Source organism: Alligator mississippiensis, chromosome 2 (assembly GCF_030867095.1).
Source record: "Alligator mississippiensis isolate rAllMis1 chromosome 2, rAllMis1, whole genome shotgun sequence".
Lineage (NCBI taxonomy): Eukaryota > Metazoa > Chordata > Crocodylia > Alligatoridae > Alligator > Alligator mississippiensis.
In genome coordinates this window covers 32,093,779-32,107,867 of record NC_081825.1, presented here as the reverse complement: position 1 = coordinate 32,107,867, position 14,089 = coordinate 32,093,779, and the positions used below count along the sequence as shown (strand labels likewise).

General features: G+C 42.1%; 1 long non-coding RNA gene across 1 annotated transcript; it reads left to right on the top strand.

Annotated features, from left to right (window-relative positions):
* The first annotated feature begins 965 nt into the window (after positions 1-965).
* LOC109281223 (uncharacterized) lies at positions 966-5,091 on the top strand. The gene is made up of 2 exons (XR_002087799.2): positions 966-2,164; positions 4,648-5,091. It is a non-coding gene; the product is annotated as an uncharacterized LOC109281223 (long non-coding RNA).
* The last annotated feature ends 8,998 nt before the right edge of the window (positions 5,092-14,089 follow it).

The following is a 14,089-nucleotide window of genomic DNA, read 5'->3' as shown; positions in this document are numbered from 1 at the left end:
TTCTTTACAATTTGAGTGCCAAGGGGCTGGAAAAGACTCCCCTCAGAGGTGGTATAGTTACCCACCCTGGCAATCTTCAAAAAACATCTTGATGCCCACCTTGCTGGGGTCATGTGACCCCAGCAGTCTTTCCTGCCCAAGTGCAGAGTGGCTGGACCTGATGATCTTGTGAGGTTCCTTCTAGCCCCTAACATCTATGAATCTGTGAATCTATGTATCATAAAGGGCAAAAGTTCAAGTCTTCTGGAATCCTCCAGCCTTCTATTCATACCTATATGAGGCAGTCCATTAAGGATGCAAGTCTGGGGTTCTACAGTGGCAGATGACAGAACAAGGATCAAGTTGCAAGTTGCAGAAAGGGAAGTTTAGGTTAGATGTTAGAAATAACTTTCTCACTAGGAGGGTAGTAAAGCACTGGAACAGGTTACCCAGAGAGGTGGTGAAAGCTCCATTCTTGGAAGTTTCCAAGTCCTAGCTAGACAAAGCCTCAGGTGGGATTGTTGCCCTGGGGGGTCAGGCCAACTCTCAGGATCTCAATATTGTGCTTTAGACAGGAGGGCATAACACAACTGCACATATACAAACACACAAATCAATTAGGTGCATACACACGCACACTACCAGCTCAGGCACATACACATCCAAACCAGCCTAGGAACATGCATACCTATTACCAGTTCAAGCACATACACTATACACCCCAAAAGTTAGACACAGATCACTAATTCATATATCATGCACACAGTGATATATATATATATATATAGATATCAATGATATATATATATATATATATATATATATATATCATTCACTATCATTCACTTACAAACACAGGCCTAAACCATACAATATCCATATGAAACAATAAAAATCAATACGAAAATGATAATAATACAATATACAACAGTAAAAATCAATACAAACCTAATAATTATCCAATATAAAACAGTGGATATCCAAAATCAAAAACTTGCTACCAAGATAGAAATGTTGAAAGCTTATCCTAAGTTTGATCTCACTATACTTATCTAAAGGGAATAGAGAAGGAGAGAAAAAGTCAGAAATGGTTGGGGAAGGGGAGGGAATGCATTTTAAAATAAATACAAAAAAAAAAAAAGAAAAAAACTGGGGGTTGTATTACAGGATGATCTAGTTGGGGACAGTCCTTCTTTGAGCAGGGGGCTAGACTAGATGACCTCCTAAGGTCCCTTCCAACCTTAATTTTCTATAAACCTATGATTTAGGTTAGATTAGTTTATTGAACTTCTGTCTCATATTCCCCCAGGATTCAAGTTAACTCACAGTCACCCAGCATGCCAGGATGCTTTGAACCTCCCCTGCAAACTTCCCCTCTCAAGGTGGGTGGGCTAGCCTTGGCCTAAGCTCTCTGTTCCAGCCCAACAGGGAGGCATACATTAGCACCCACTCTTTTCTGTCCTTGGCCACTGCAGGCATGTGGCTGCATTTCCAGATTGAAAAGTAAATGTCTGTCCACTTGCATATTGGTTCAATCTATGCAGTGTAGCCCAGTCTGCTACAATATAATGTAGGCTTTTTGATTGTCTTTACTTAGTTATACTGTTCTGGAAGAAAACAGGTACACTTCTACAGTAGTTTTGTAACAAGAAAGTCAAGAGAACCTACTGTCACTTGCATTTGCATTTTGTACACTGCAATAGCCTGATTCCTGATTGTGAATATCATTAAACCATTTATTTCAAATATGTAGTAAGGAAGGAGTGGGCAGGTCACATGCAGTTGCAGCTGAATCAGATAGTCTCTTCGTTTGTGGGAGGGGTGGGTTGCCTATTGGCCTCTTGAGATAATTTATGAATAAAAGAAAGCAAACAGGCAGATGGAAGGGAGGATTTGATGTGAAGTGGATCGTAAGACCTGCTCATCTTTCTGACCAAAAGGTCCATTTGTAGCTCTGCTCTTAGTGAAACAGGTCAGCAAAATACAGCTTTTCATTTGTTTGGTGTGAAACCCTGGTAGGGTGACTGCTGGTGTTCAACAATACTGGAAAGGAGCTGGAGGTGAAAGGGTACATTTTTTGCCTTGTCACATGCACTGCCCGACTCTGAGCCACATGCTCCTTCCAGCATTGCTTCATCTCTCAGGAAAACACTGGTGGGGGTTGAACAAGAATCAGATATAACGGGTAAGACAGACACGAACATTGCTTATGTGTTCCTTTTCTATACTGCTTTTAAAATGTAAATGACTAATTTCCTAATAAATCATTAAGGATTATTTCCCCTGCATACAGCATTGCATAATTGGTCACATGCATTTGTGGGTTTCTATCTTTCTGTATAGAACCAGATATAGGCACTGTCAGAGAAGGGGGTAATGGACTATTGATGAGATCTGGAATGGCAAATCTGCATATCTCACATTCCTCTTAATCTACTGGGCAAAAAGCATGAGAGTTATAAACATGACTGAGAGAGAGAGATGAAGGAAGAAGCCATGTGAAATAAAAACCAGGGTAAAAGAGAAGCAGACAAAAGGGGGAAATGAAAGTGCAAGGAACAGACATACAAAAAACCCCATATCCAGCTGCTTTTATGTTTCCTTATAAAATGAAGAAAACATAATGAGAGATCAGAATCATGCATTCTGGATGTAGATATGTAGGGTTCACCCCAAAGATAGCTCCAAACAGGCTGTGCTAGATGAGCCACCCTCTCAATCCATAACTTCTCGCAGCTGTTGCACATTATACTTCCTTTTGTTCAAGCACAACCCTTCTAGGAAATAGTCTGTCCCTACTTGGGTCTCCTAATTTGTTTAACTGTAATTATGGGCAGTAGAGAAAGGTGTGGGGTTAAGAGCGAGAAGTTGTAGGATTGTTGTTGCCTGACATTCTTTGCTTGCAGTCCAAGCTGCAGGCAGCAGTGAGTTAGAACGCAGGCCTGGACTCGACTGCCACTGAGAGTTCATATTTTATATGTAAATACTTAAAAGAAAATACAAGCAAAGCATTGCAATTTTCTTAATAAAAATATAATTTTTTATCCTAAATTATAATTTTAGTTTTTAGATTTTTAGTCTGTGAAAATAATTTAAGGTTCTGGTTTTGCATCTCAATTTTGGCCAGGAAAACATTTTGCCACCTGAAAAATTTTCCTGGCCAGGAAACTCATGTCTAAATTAGTACTAGTCATCATAATGATGCATCTAATTGTACTGTGAACAGAGAAAGAAGCAGTTATATTTATTCTGTGAAGCTGTCTAGAAGCTGAAGCTTTTATTTTGCATATCTATGTTGCTCACAGAGTAAAAAGATTAGAGGAATACAAAGCCCAGTGCAGCCTAGCTAAAGATACAATCATAACAAGCAAAGTACAAATAGATGTTCAAATTTAAAAACTTTTTTTTTTGTCCAAGACTTAGGAAACAGTAGGGCTGTGTAAAGCTTTGGGTGCTAATTCAATTCAGAGGAGATTTGACCGGATTCAGCGGCTAAATCTCTGAATCGAATTGGGAGATCAGTGAAAAGGTCTGAATCAATTCAAAGCTCTCTGAATCGATTTGGAAAAGATTCAGAGAGCTTCAGAGATTCGGGCAGTTCCCCCTTGCAGCCACAGGGAGGTGGACTTGGACTCCATGGCAGTAAGAAGGGGGGGGAGGGGCTGGAGGACAGGAGTGGAGACCATGGGGGTACCTCCACCAGGCCCCATCCCCTGCCTGCTCCCCCAGCCCTGTCAATGGCTGCCCGGCCCAGCCCCAGCATCCTGGCTCTTAAAAATAAAAAAAAAAGGAGCCCTGCACTCACTGGCTGCTGCAGCGGCTGTCAGGGCTTTTGGGGGCTCGTGGCAGAGCACCCCCGTGCAGTGTGGGGCAGTGGGGATTGCTCCCCTGCCTGGCAGCCGCTGATGAGTGTGGGGCTTTAAGAAAAAAAAAAAAAAGTGCCAGGATGCTGGGGCTGGGTGGAGCAGCCCTTGACGGGGCTAGGAGAGTGTGTTGGGGATATGGATTCGTGGCAGAGCCCCCCACGCAGCATGGGGCAGTAGGGTGCGGAGGGGATTGCCCCCTCACCTGGCAGCAGCCGGTGAATGCAGGGCTTTTTTTTAAAGAGTTGGGACACTGGGGCTGGGTGGGGCAGCCATTCATGGGGCTGGGAGAGTGGGTGGGGGATGGGGCCTGTTTGATTTGGAGATTTGGCTAATTCAGCAGCAGATGAATCTCTGAATCAGATTTGGACAAATTGATTTGGGACAGTGAGTTGAATCACTGAATCGAATTACTGTTCCCCAAATTGGCCGAATCCGAAGTGAATACTAGCTGCTTTGCACAGGCCTAGGAAACAGAATAATTCCCAATCTCCTCCATTTGTAGGCTTTAGCCATTTGTACAGTGGAACAAAGAAATAAATGTATTTCTATAGTTTATAACCAGTGCTGTAGTTACCCAGTGCTACATTTCTCATTGGTCAAATGTACCCTTTTTCCTTCTTCCTTTTTTTTAAACCTTGGATGCTCCCAAAATCTTAGTCATTAGTTTCAAAATCTATTAGCACTGGGTTGAACAACAGTCCACATTCCATTACCACTGCCAAGATGATTGTAAGCTCATTATTCTTCTGACTTGTTAATTTGTATTAGTTGTCCTTTAACTTTTTAACTTCCTTTCTCTTAGATTCTAATCTGTCCGTGAAGTTTGGTCCTGTCATTGTGTGGCTACAGGCTGAATCTCTCACACTTGGCTTTCACTGTTTATTTTCACAAATGGTGTATATTTCAGCTTCTATTCTTTTATATATTATTGATTGATCATCAACTATGTATTACACAAGAAGAAAATGAAACTGCTCTTTCCATAGGACACATAACACACAACTTGCTAAAAAATCCAGAGGATCATAATAATTTAGTTTATCTAAATCTAGATGGCTGAGTTAATTTGTTACCAATATGTGATGAGTTGATGTTTCTGACTGGCTGACTTAATGAGATACTTGTATCCAAATATTTAAAATAGTTGAACATCATTATGTTGTCATTTTAATGAACGAGGCTTTTTTAAATGGGTGTCTTCTATTGTTGATATCTAAATAAATAAAGTATTTGTTTTAAATGTTAATCTGTTTTTTATTTTTCTTTCCTAATTGTTGATATCATATTTATGAGCCTTGCAGACAATAATGAATCTTATAGAGAGAGCTGAATAGGTAAGGAACACACACACACAGAGGATGTCTTCCTCTTGTTTCTTGTCTTTAGTAGGAACAGAGGTTGGCTACTGTTACACTCTTTTTAAAATAGCATCTTTATTTTTTGTTTCCTATTGTATTTCAAAACGAGTAATCAAAAATGCTCAAGCTTCAGTGTTCTACCTCCCACTTTCTGTTTGTTTCTACCATTAAAGCAATAGAGCTGCTTCTGTAGCTTTTTGCACTTTGTCTGGAAGGTCAGGGATAGTGACATACTCCCCATGACATTTTTCTAGATTAAATCCTTAACAATAGCTTAATTATAGGGACTTCAAGATAGGGCTGTGAGATGTGGAGGCAGTGCACTTATGGTGTCTAGCTTGGACTTCTGCCAACCCTGTCAATCTAGCTGTAAATGGTCTTGGGGAGTCAAGGGTGGCTGGGTGTGATGCTAGCAATTCCCCTATCCCTTGCTTGTGTGCCATTGGCTACGGAAACTGGTATGTCCTGACCTCAGTAGCTGATTGACTTTGGGGGACCTTTGACTTTTTTGACAGATGGGATCACTAAAGAGGTAAGTCATTTTTCCTGTTTCACAATTCTGATAGTCTCTCTTTAATTTGGGAGAATACCCTTCTTACAGGGTATGAAAGCTTTTGGGTGCTGGTGGATAGGCTGGTAGAATGTCTGCAGTGATTCATATTTTTTTAACCTTTAAACCAAGCACTGACTTTGGATGTGTTAGTACAGGGGTGGCCAGCCATGTGCCACAAGTGGTATTGGCAGCCCTTGTGTGTGGCACACATTAGATTGAGGGGGAAACAGGCAGCATAGTAACAGATAGGGCAGGAAGCAGGAAGCAGAACATCGGATCAGATAAGGAGCACAGGGAAGGAAGCAGAAAGCAGAGCGGCAGATCAGGCAGGGGAAGGAGGTTGGAGTGACACTTGGGGAGGGTGCAGAGCAAACTTGTGGCATTCCTCCCAAAAAGATTGGCCCCTGCTGCTCTACTATCTCACGCATAGAGTGTAACAAGATTGTTGATGCCATTGATTGGTTTGTGTCAGTGTTATTTCTTGACAAAGCTGTGTACATTTGCTATATTCTGATTTCACAGGTATAATTTCAAAGACTTCTGTTGTAGAAGTCTTTCATTCAGGAGCCATGGTAGTACTTGGTTCATTCCCCTTTAATTAAAAAAAAATGGTGGACTTGAAAATATTCATAAAATATCTAGATACATTAATGTAATCTAGCCTGTGTAAGAAAATATACATTAGTCACGTAGCTGAAGAGAGGTTGCTGAAGAAGCCGTAGTTTTACTCCCTAGGATAGCTGATAAATCACTTTCCCCATTAACTAGTGACATGTGCGTTAAACTAATGAGAATTATGTCTGCTGCAATGTAGTGTACTTTTATTCTTAGAGATTTTTCTCCAGCTTGTACACTTCCACCAGCACTCTTAGCTAACCTTACAGCTAATTTTGCCTTTTGCTAATACACCATTCATACTTGATCCTGTTTGAAATGTTTCTGTTATTGATTATCATCTTTTCTCCTTCTCTCCTCCTCTTCATCTTTCCTTGGAAATAAGTGAGACAACAGAACCTGTTTTTTCAGCTTTTGATCATGGTGTGCATTAGGCATACAATGAAAAACAGACAAAAAGCAAAAGTGATGCTCTTGACAAAGGACGTGCTCCCACATTAATATGTTGCTATCCTCCAGACAGCCATAAAAATCTCAAGTACGCAGGGTATAAGGCTAATGCTGCCTGCACAACAGGCATGTTTGAACATATGACCTTAAATTTCATCACTGATGCAATCTGTGTTTTAATGGAATTTCTTCTATAAGAGATGGATGCAGGATTCTCTACAGCTTAAGTATTCAGTTGCCCCCTTTGGGCCTGGTGGGTTTTATGGTTAGCTTTTTTCTGTGAGTTTCCTGTAATACCCTAAGGGCACTATTCTGAGTTCTGATTATGTTGGACTAATGCAACTATTTGTATGTTCTGGTTCTCCATAGATATCCTAAATGGCTTGATGGGTGTACACTCTGCAGACCCTTTGATACAAAAAAATGTGCTATTTATTTCGTAATACAGGATTTTCATTTTTGTGATAAAAACATTGGGTTTCTACTTCTTGGTTCAAAACCTGTCTACACATGTCCCTTGAGTGTCAGAACAATGGAGCAGAACAAACAGCAGGAATTCCAAAGCAGTAAAAGCTGAAGTGGGAGAAGCTGCCAGTCGGTAGGAGGAGAACTGGTACTGGACTCTTTTGTGTTGAGGTAACATGCAGAGAACACATGTCCTTTCCCCCCTTCCATTCTGTTTCTGCTAATAGGCATTAGAAAAAGGCTGCTTTAAGTTTGAAGGTCAAAACTCCACCTGAGTCTTCCAGCCCAGTGAGCTAGAAGGTTAATGGCCACTCTGCAACTAACAGCATGTAAAGGAGCAAGCTGGCTGGCATTGTATCTGTCTGTCTTTGACTCCCCAGTTCAAATGACTTGATACCCACTTACAGCCGGATCAGTCTGGGGGTAGCCCTCAATACAGGTCCAGAGCAAAGCTCAAACTCATGCCTCTGGAGCCGGAATGAGATTTATGTTAGGGCTTAACTACTCAGCCCTAACATATCCAGATAAGATAGGGCAGGTGGAATTAGAACACTAACCTAAAAAAGGAAATAAGATTACCAATGAGTATTTCTAGTTCAATTAAAACCTGCTTAGGTGCATATAGAGCAGTGGCCACCAACCAGTGGATGTTAATCCACCGGTAGATCTCAGAGCCTCTTGCGGTAGATCTCAGAGCCTCTTGGAGTTGATCCAAGGCTGCGGGGGTGAGCGCCCATGTGCATGCCCCAGCCCGTTGTCAGTCCATGGGGGATGAAAGGGGCGGGGCCTATATGAAGGTCCCTGCAGTGAGGGACAGTGCTGCAGAGGCAGGAGCAGGGGTAAGTTGAGTGTGCATCAATTACTATTTACATGTGCACATCAATGACTGTTCATTAAATTAATCTAATGTGCCATTTGCTAGCACCAGTACATTCTACAGGTACTAGAAAAACAGCATATTAGTTAATGCGCTAAAGCACACATGTGGACCCTGACTAGGAACAATTTGCTCCTGGTTGGCCCAGGCAGGAGGGGGCCACAAGTGCTGCCTGGCTAAGCCCCAATCTCTGTGGGGCAGAGGATGCTGTCCTGGGCAGGCAGGGGGCATGAGGGTCAGGTCTGGGCTCTGGGGGTCGAGGGAGAGCTGTGCCTGGAGCTCCCCCTGGTTGCTGCAGGGTAAAGGTGAGGGAGGTCACAAGACAAAGATCACTCATTGTAAGGACCCAGAAATCTCTCTTTTTCAGGCTAAGGCAGGAGCAGTAGGCCATAAAGGACCAACGGGCTTCAAAACAGCTGTAAAGGTGCCATGTAGTGAGAGAGATGATCTTTTGGGCAACTGTTACACAATACTAAAACTGTATTAAATTCATTTATGTTACCAAAATGCATGTGCTACTTTAATTACTTTCAATAACTGGCAGAATTCTTGAGGGCTTCATCATCCATGCTGCTCTTGCATTTAAAAGCTGCAGTGACACTATACTGTATGCATGTTGATACATCAAAACTTATAGGCAACTGGTTAAACAGCAAAGTCTGAAATCTCATTTTTCCAACCACAGTTAGAAAAAGTAGAAAGAGCATTGCCAAAGTAGATTGTCAGCATGGATGCACTTGGGGGCTCCCTTGAGGGCAGCTCTGAGTAGCAGTGCAGACATAGCCCTAGCATACTACATGTATAAGTAAAGGAAAGTCCTCCCTATGAAATATGCCTTAAAAGTATGAAGGAAGGCAATGTGATATTGTACATAGGGTATTACTTCTGTATCTAGAAGACCTTTTTATCCTAAAAGAAAAGCACAGGTAGGCAATATTATGTGTGTGCTCCTGCTTAAATCTCAGAGTGTATCTATCAAGTACAGAGAAAGGCCTCTTGAGGATATTTTTTACAAGTAATTCTATCCCATAAATACTATTCCTATTACTGGCTAGAACAAACTGAATGAGGACTAACCACAGACCATCAGAAATCAATAACAAGAAGATGATATGGAATTCAGTGGACTGTGATAGTAGAAATACACTTTATTTAAATAGCTCTAAAGTAAAAATCTTTATTACTGTTATCCAGAGATAGAAACTCTCTGGTGTACATTTTGTGGAACTAGACAAAATGTATTCTGGGTTGACTTTGGAAAAGTTTTTCAGGTCTGAATCTCATCCATAATTGTGCATTCATGTCAAGTTCACAAAACTTTTACTTAGTCTTTTTCAGCAACACAGCTGCTTTTAAACATGGAGCCCTGCAGGTCTATTAAATAGAAGAAAAAATATGCTGCCTATGGTAACATAATTCTTTGGGTCCATAAATAAATTCAAAGGTAAAAAATGATAGATTAGTGAGCATGCAATTCACAATGAAGACAAAGGGAAGGCACAAATTTAAGTTGAATTCCTTAGTTTAGTGGTTTGTAACAATTGCTATGCTCTCAAGTATTCAGTGCATGTGTCTACATGTTCATTAATGCGCAGTAGTTACTATGCATTAAATTTAGTACTTGTATAATCAAGTACTAAATTAATGAGCAGTAATCAGTGTTACTGCACACTAGTGCTGGTATATGCCTTCTTAGTGACACTACTGTACAATAGCCTAATAACACTGCACAGTAGTGTATTAGCAGTGTTTGTGCTGTGATGCACCACTACGCAGTATTATTAGGCTACTGTGCAGTTAGCATCTTATGTAGATGTGCCCAATGTTTTGTATCTGGCATTCTTAGCTACCTTGTTTTTATTTCATTGTGGACTTATTTTATTGCACTTTGATATACCAGTGCTATTCCTTTATTGAAAGTGGAAGGGAACTGAACTGAATGGGAGTGTTACAATATTGGCTTATGTAGTCACAGGCTTGCTCTTAAAATCTGTTAAATCCATAGATGTGCTCAAAGTGACTGAGACTCATCTGATATTCCCTATATTACTAGCATAGATTCCATTACAAGTTAACTCTAGCTATGCTCAGTTCTTTTCTCAAAGAACTAGCTTGTCAGTCTCTAACCCTCAATTCTGGTCTTATCTACTCAGTGGTTACTTATTAAAGCAGACTATGGGTTTAGAGCAAAAACTGCCAAGTTCCAGTAATGAAGAGAAGTTTATAAATTTAACATTGCCTTGTAATGACAATGGTAGAAAAGGTGTCTAGATTTAAATATCTACTGTGGGTGCACTTGTGGTAGCCCATGTTGCAGCAGAAATCCTGGTCAAGTACTTGAGAGTTTTTAGTGTAGATCAATAGCAACATCAGGCTAATTTGTTCACTGGATAGTTTCTTGGCAATTAAATTTCCACTGGAAGTTTGCTGGCAGAGTTATGGGCACAGGGAGTGGAGTGTGGTGGATCAGGTTGCTAGGGACCTTATTAATGTACTAAAATAAAGTCTTTGAATTTTCTGGACTTTTAATAGACTTTTTGCTGTATTTGTAAAGGTTTATAAATGTATAATTGTACCCATTCTGAATATAGAACATATCTTCTCACAGAAAATAATTCTTTAAGTAGAAATGGTTGACAAATATGGAGAATGAAAAAAAATCATGATCTTATTTCCATCTCATAGGGTTGGATATTTTATTTGTTTGTAATTTTAATTAAATATTCTTCCAAAATTTTTTTTTTGAAATTGCCATTTAAGTTACTTTTGGTTTTGTTATTCTATTTCTATTCTATTTCTCAGAGTTTCTGTAACTTTTCCAAAGTTGAGGCAGCTTTGCCAAGGTGGATGGCAGTAGAAGTAAACAAATAACAAAAAATAAAACATTGAAAATGAACCTGAGTCTTTGTTGAATTCTGTGTCACAAAAGAATAAATAAAGAATGGTAAAAAGAATTAAAATGATGGAATCGTGCCCACTCCAAAATTTCAAAAATTGAAATATAATATTTTAAAATGTTGTTTATGATAAAACTAGAAGTTGTACTGAAAATGTCAGGTTAAAATATGGAAATTTTTCATCCCAAAAATATGTCTTAAATGAAAGCGTTCTACCAGTCCTAACTCAAAATTTAGCTATTAAAGTCAGAAATGAGTACATGATTCAATAGTAGAGTTATTTCTAAAGAATAACATGAGTAAGACCAGGGGCCTTGTTTCACAGTGTACTTTGAATTGCTCAAATGTTGATTGGTGTTAATGCTAACTCAAGTTTGAAGCAGTTGCTTCTTAAGGCTAAAAACCTTCTCTGACTGTTCCCTATCTGCACATCTGTCTTGTCACTAGGGCTAGGGACAGGCATTCAAAAAGTCTGAGCTTGAATTGATTCAATTTTGTAAGTTAGTCTAACCTGCAGAGAGTGAATTAGTTTCCAAGTGAATAGACGTTTCCTTTCTATTCAAGGGAATCCAGCCCTGTGCTGGATTGTGCAGGGAAGCAGGGGGCAGGGCTCCCTCCACTTCCGACAGTGCGGAGACCTGCACACCAGGGAGCAGGGGAGGCAGCAGGCTCCAGTGTGGGGCTTCCTCCACTGCGAGTGCTGGAGCTGCAGGTGCAGGGAGCAGAGCCTTGGTGATGAGGAAGGCTCCACTTTCTCACCACACACAGCGCTGGCCAGAGCTGTGCCTGTGCCAGGCACAATTGCCCTGACCTCCCTGCCTGCTGCTGCTGCCAGGCAGGGGGCTGCATGCCATGGAAAGAGTATGTGGGGGTCCCTACATCCCCCATCCTCACACCCACACCCTGTCTAGCTGAGCTCCATCCTCCTGCTGCCCTTCTGGGGAGTAGAGGAGAGGGGGCTGCCACGTTGGTCCCTGGAGCTGGCAGACCCTGGCTGCAGGGAAGGGATGGAGGGAGGAATTAACCCTTCTCCCTGTCCCCTTCACCTTAATAGGGACATGTTGGGTTGGTTGTCCCACAGGGTGGGGAGGGGGGCTCTGTTCCATGCTGGGGGGGACTCTTCCCCCTTCTCCTCCCAGGGTGGGTGGAGGGGGACTCTGTGAGGTGCTGGTGACTCTTCCTCCTCCTCCCCTTCCCCCACACTGCCAAAAGGGGCTCCATGTGATGCTGTCCGGCCACACCTGCTACCTCAAGGTATGTAGAAAAAACGTTTAAAGCTGTGTCTATGTCTGAATCACTGATTCTCTGAATCAGTGTTGAATCTTCAGATTCAGATTTGGCCGAATCGAATTGGGGACAATGATCCGAATCAATGAATCGAATCATTGTCCCCAATTCAGGATGAATCTGAATTAAATATGTCCTCCTTCGCACACCCCTACTGGGACCACAACATGTCGAGCTGGGGTGGAAGAGCCCCATCTGGCAGGGGGCCAAGCGGGCCAGCCTGTCAGCCCAGGGCTGCTCTCCCCTGGCTCAGTGTGCTGTGGTGGGGCAGGCTGGAGCATGAGGGTGCTGCCTCCAGTGCAGGGCTAGCCAGCAGGCAGTCCCCACACTGAAGTACCCTTGTGCCCTAGTTAGCCCCATCAGCATCTACATGTGAGTTTCTGTGCACTAAATAACACCACCATACACTAGTACTTAAAAGCATGTGTAGACAAAATGGGAGCCCTAAATTGAAGTGGTGGGTTTTAAAAAACACTGCTTCAATTTAGGGCTGATTAAACGCCTGTGTTTTGCACACACCCCGCTGACTTACCTGCTTTTCCAGTGGGGAGGGGAGGGTGAGCTGCCAGCGTGGGGAGCAGTCCCTGGGCTGCAGGTGGGGGGGGGGGGCTGTTGTTTCCCTCTATGGCAGTGGCAGCCCCCCAGGTGGCACCCACCTGCAGGCACCCAGCTCAGACTGTCCTGGGGGGCACTGCAGCCACAGAGGGAAGTACCCAGCCTCCGTGCAGCTCAGGCAGGCAGGCTCCAGGGGAGGTGGGGGGAGGGGAAAGATCAGGCTCACCACTTCTCTTGGGCAGAGCCTGTTTTTCCAGGCTGCCGCCAGGCTGCCTACAGGGCTTCCTGCAGAGCCACAGAACTGCACAGAGACCGGTGCTTCACTCCAGGGTAGTACGGGCAGCAAGCTAAAACTCCTCGAAGGAATTTTAGTTTGCTGCACCCCAAGTCATTTAAGGCACATTACACCGCCAAATTCCCTACAGTGGCTGGAATTAATGTGCTGAAGTGTGCAAACACTGACACCATTAAAGTGGTGCAAAAGCATTTAGCCTACTATAAAGCGTCATGCACACACACCTCTCATTTTGTCTACACACAGCCTATTTTTACAAGTACTAACCTATGGCAGAGTTAACTAGTTTACTGTGGCCTAATAGGGCTTCATATGTAGATGCAGAGACTTTATTACAGTGCTAATTAGGCAGTAAATGTCTTTTGTAGATGGTCAAATTCTGGAAAATTATATCTGAAGAACCTGAACATTTTGACTGATGTGAAAGCATTATGCTACTCAACCAAGCTATGCAGACTAGTATTAGCCTTTTATAGGCATAAATTACAGGACATCTGGGATCGAGGAAATTCAGTTTCTGATTCAAGTGATCCCCATGCTCTCAAAGGCAAAAATATGGCACCACAGATTGTTTTAAGGTGTTCCAGGATACTAGCTCTAATATTTTCCCAGTGTTTGCAAAAAGATCATTGGAGAACATTTTTAGAATCACATTTTCTATTCGATATTTTCTTTCATTTTATACTTTGGTTCACATTAAAAAGTAAAATAATAAAAAACCTGGATCTAGGCTGAAGTCTTTCTCAAGTTCGAGGAAGTTTGGAAGTTTGGATCCAGATTGCAGAGATGGGGCTGAGATGAGAAGCTGAGATTTGGATCTGAGCCTCCTTGAAGCGATTTGGATCTGAGTCTCCTTGAAGCTTGAGAAGTTCAGGTATAGCTCTTCTGTTCA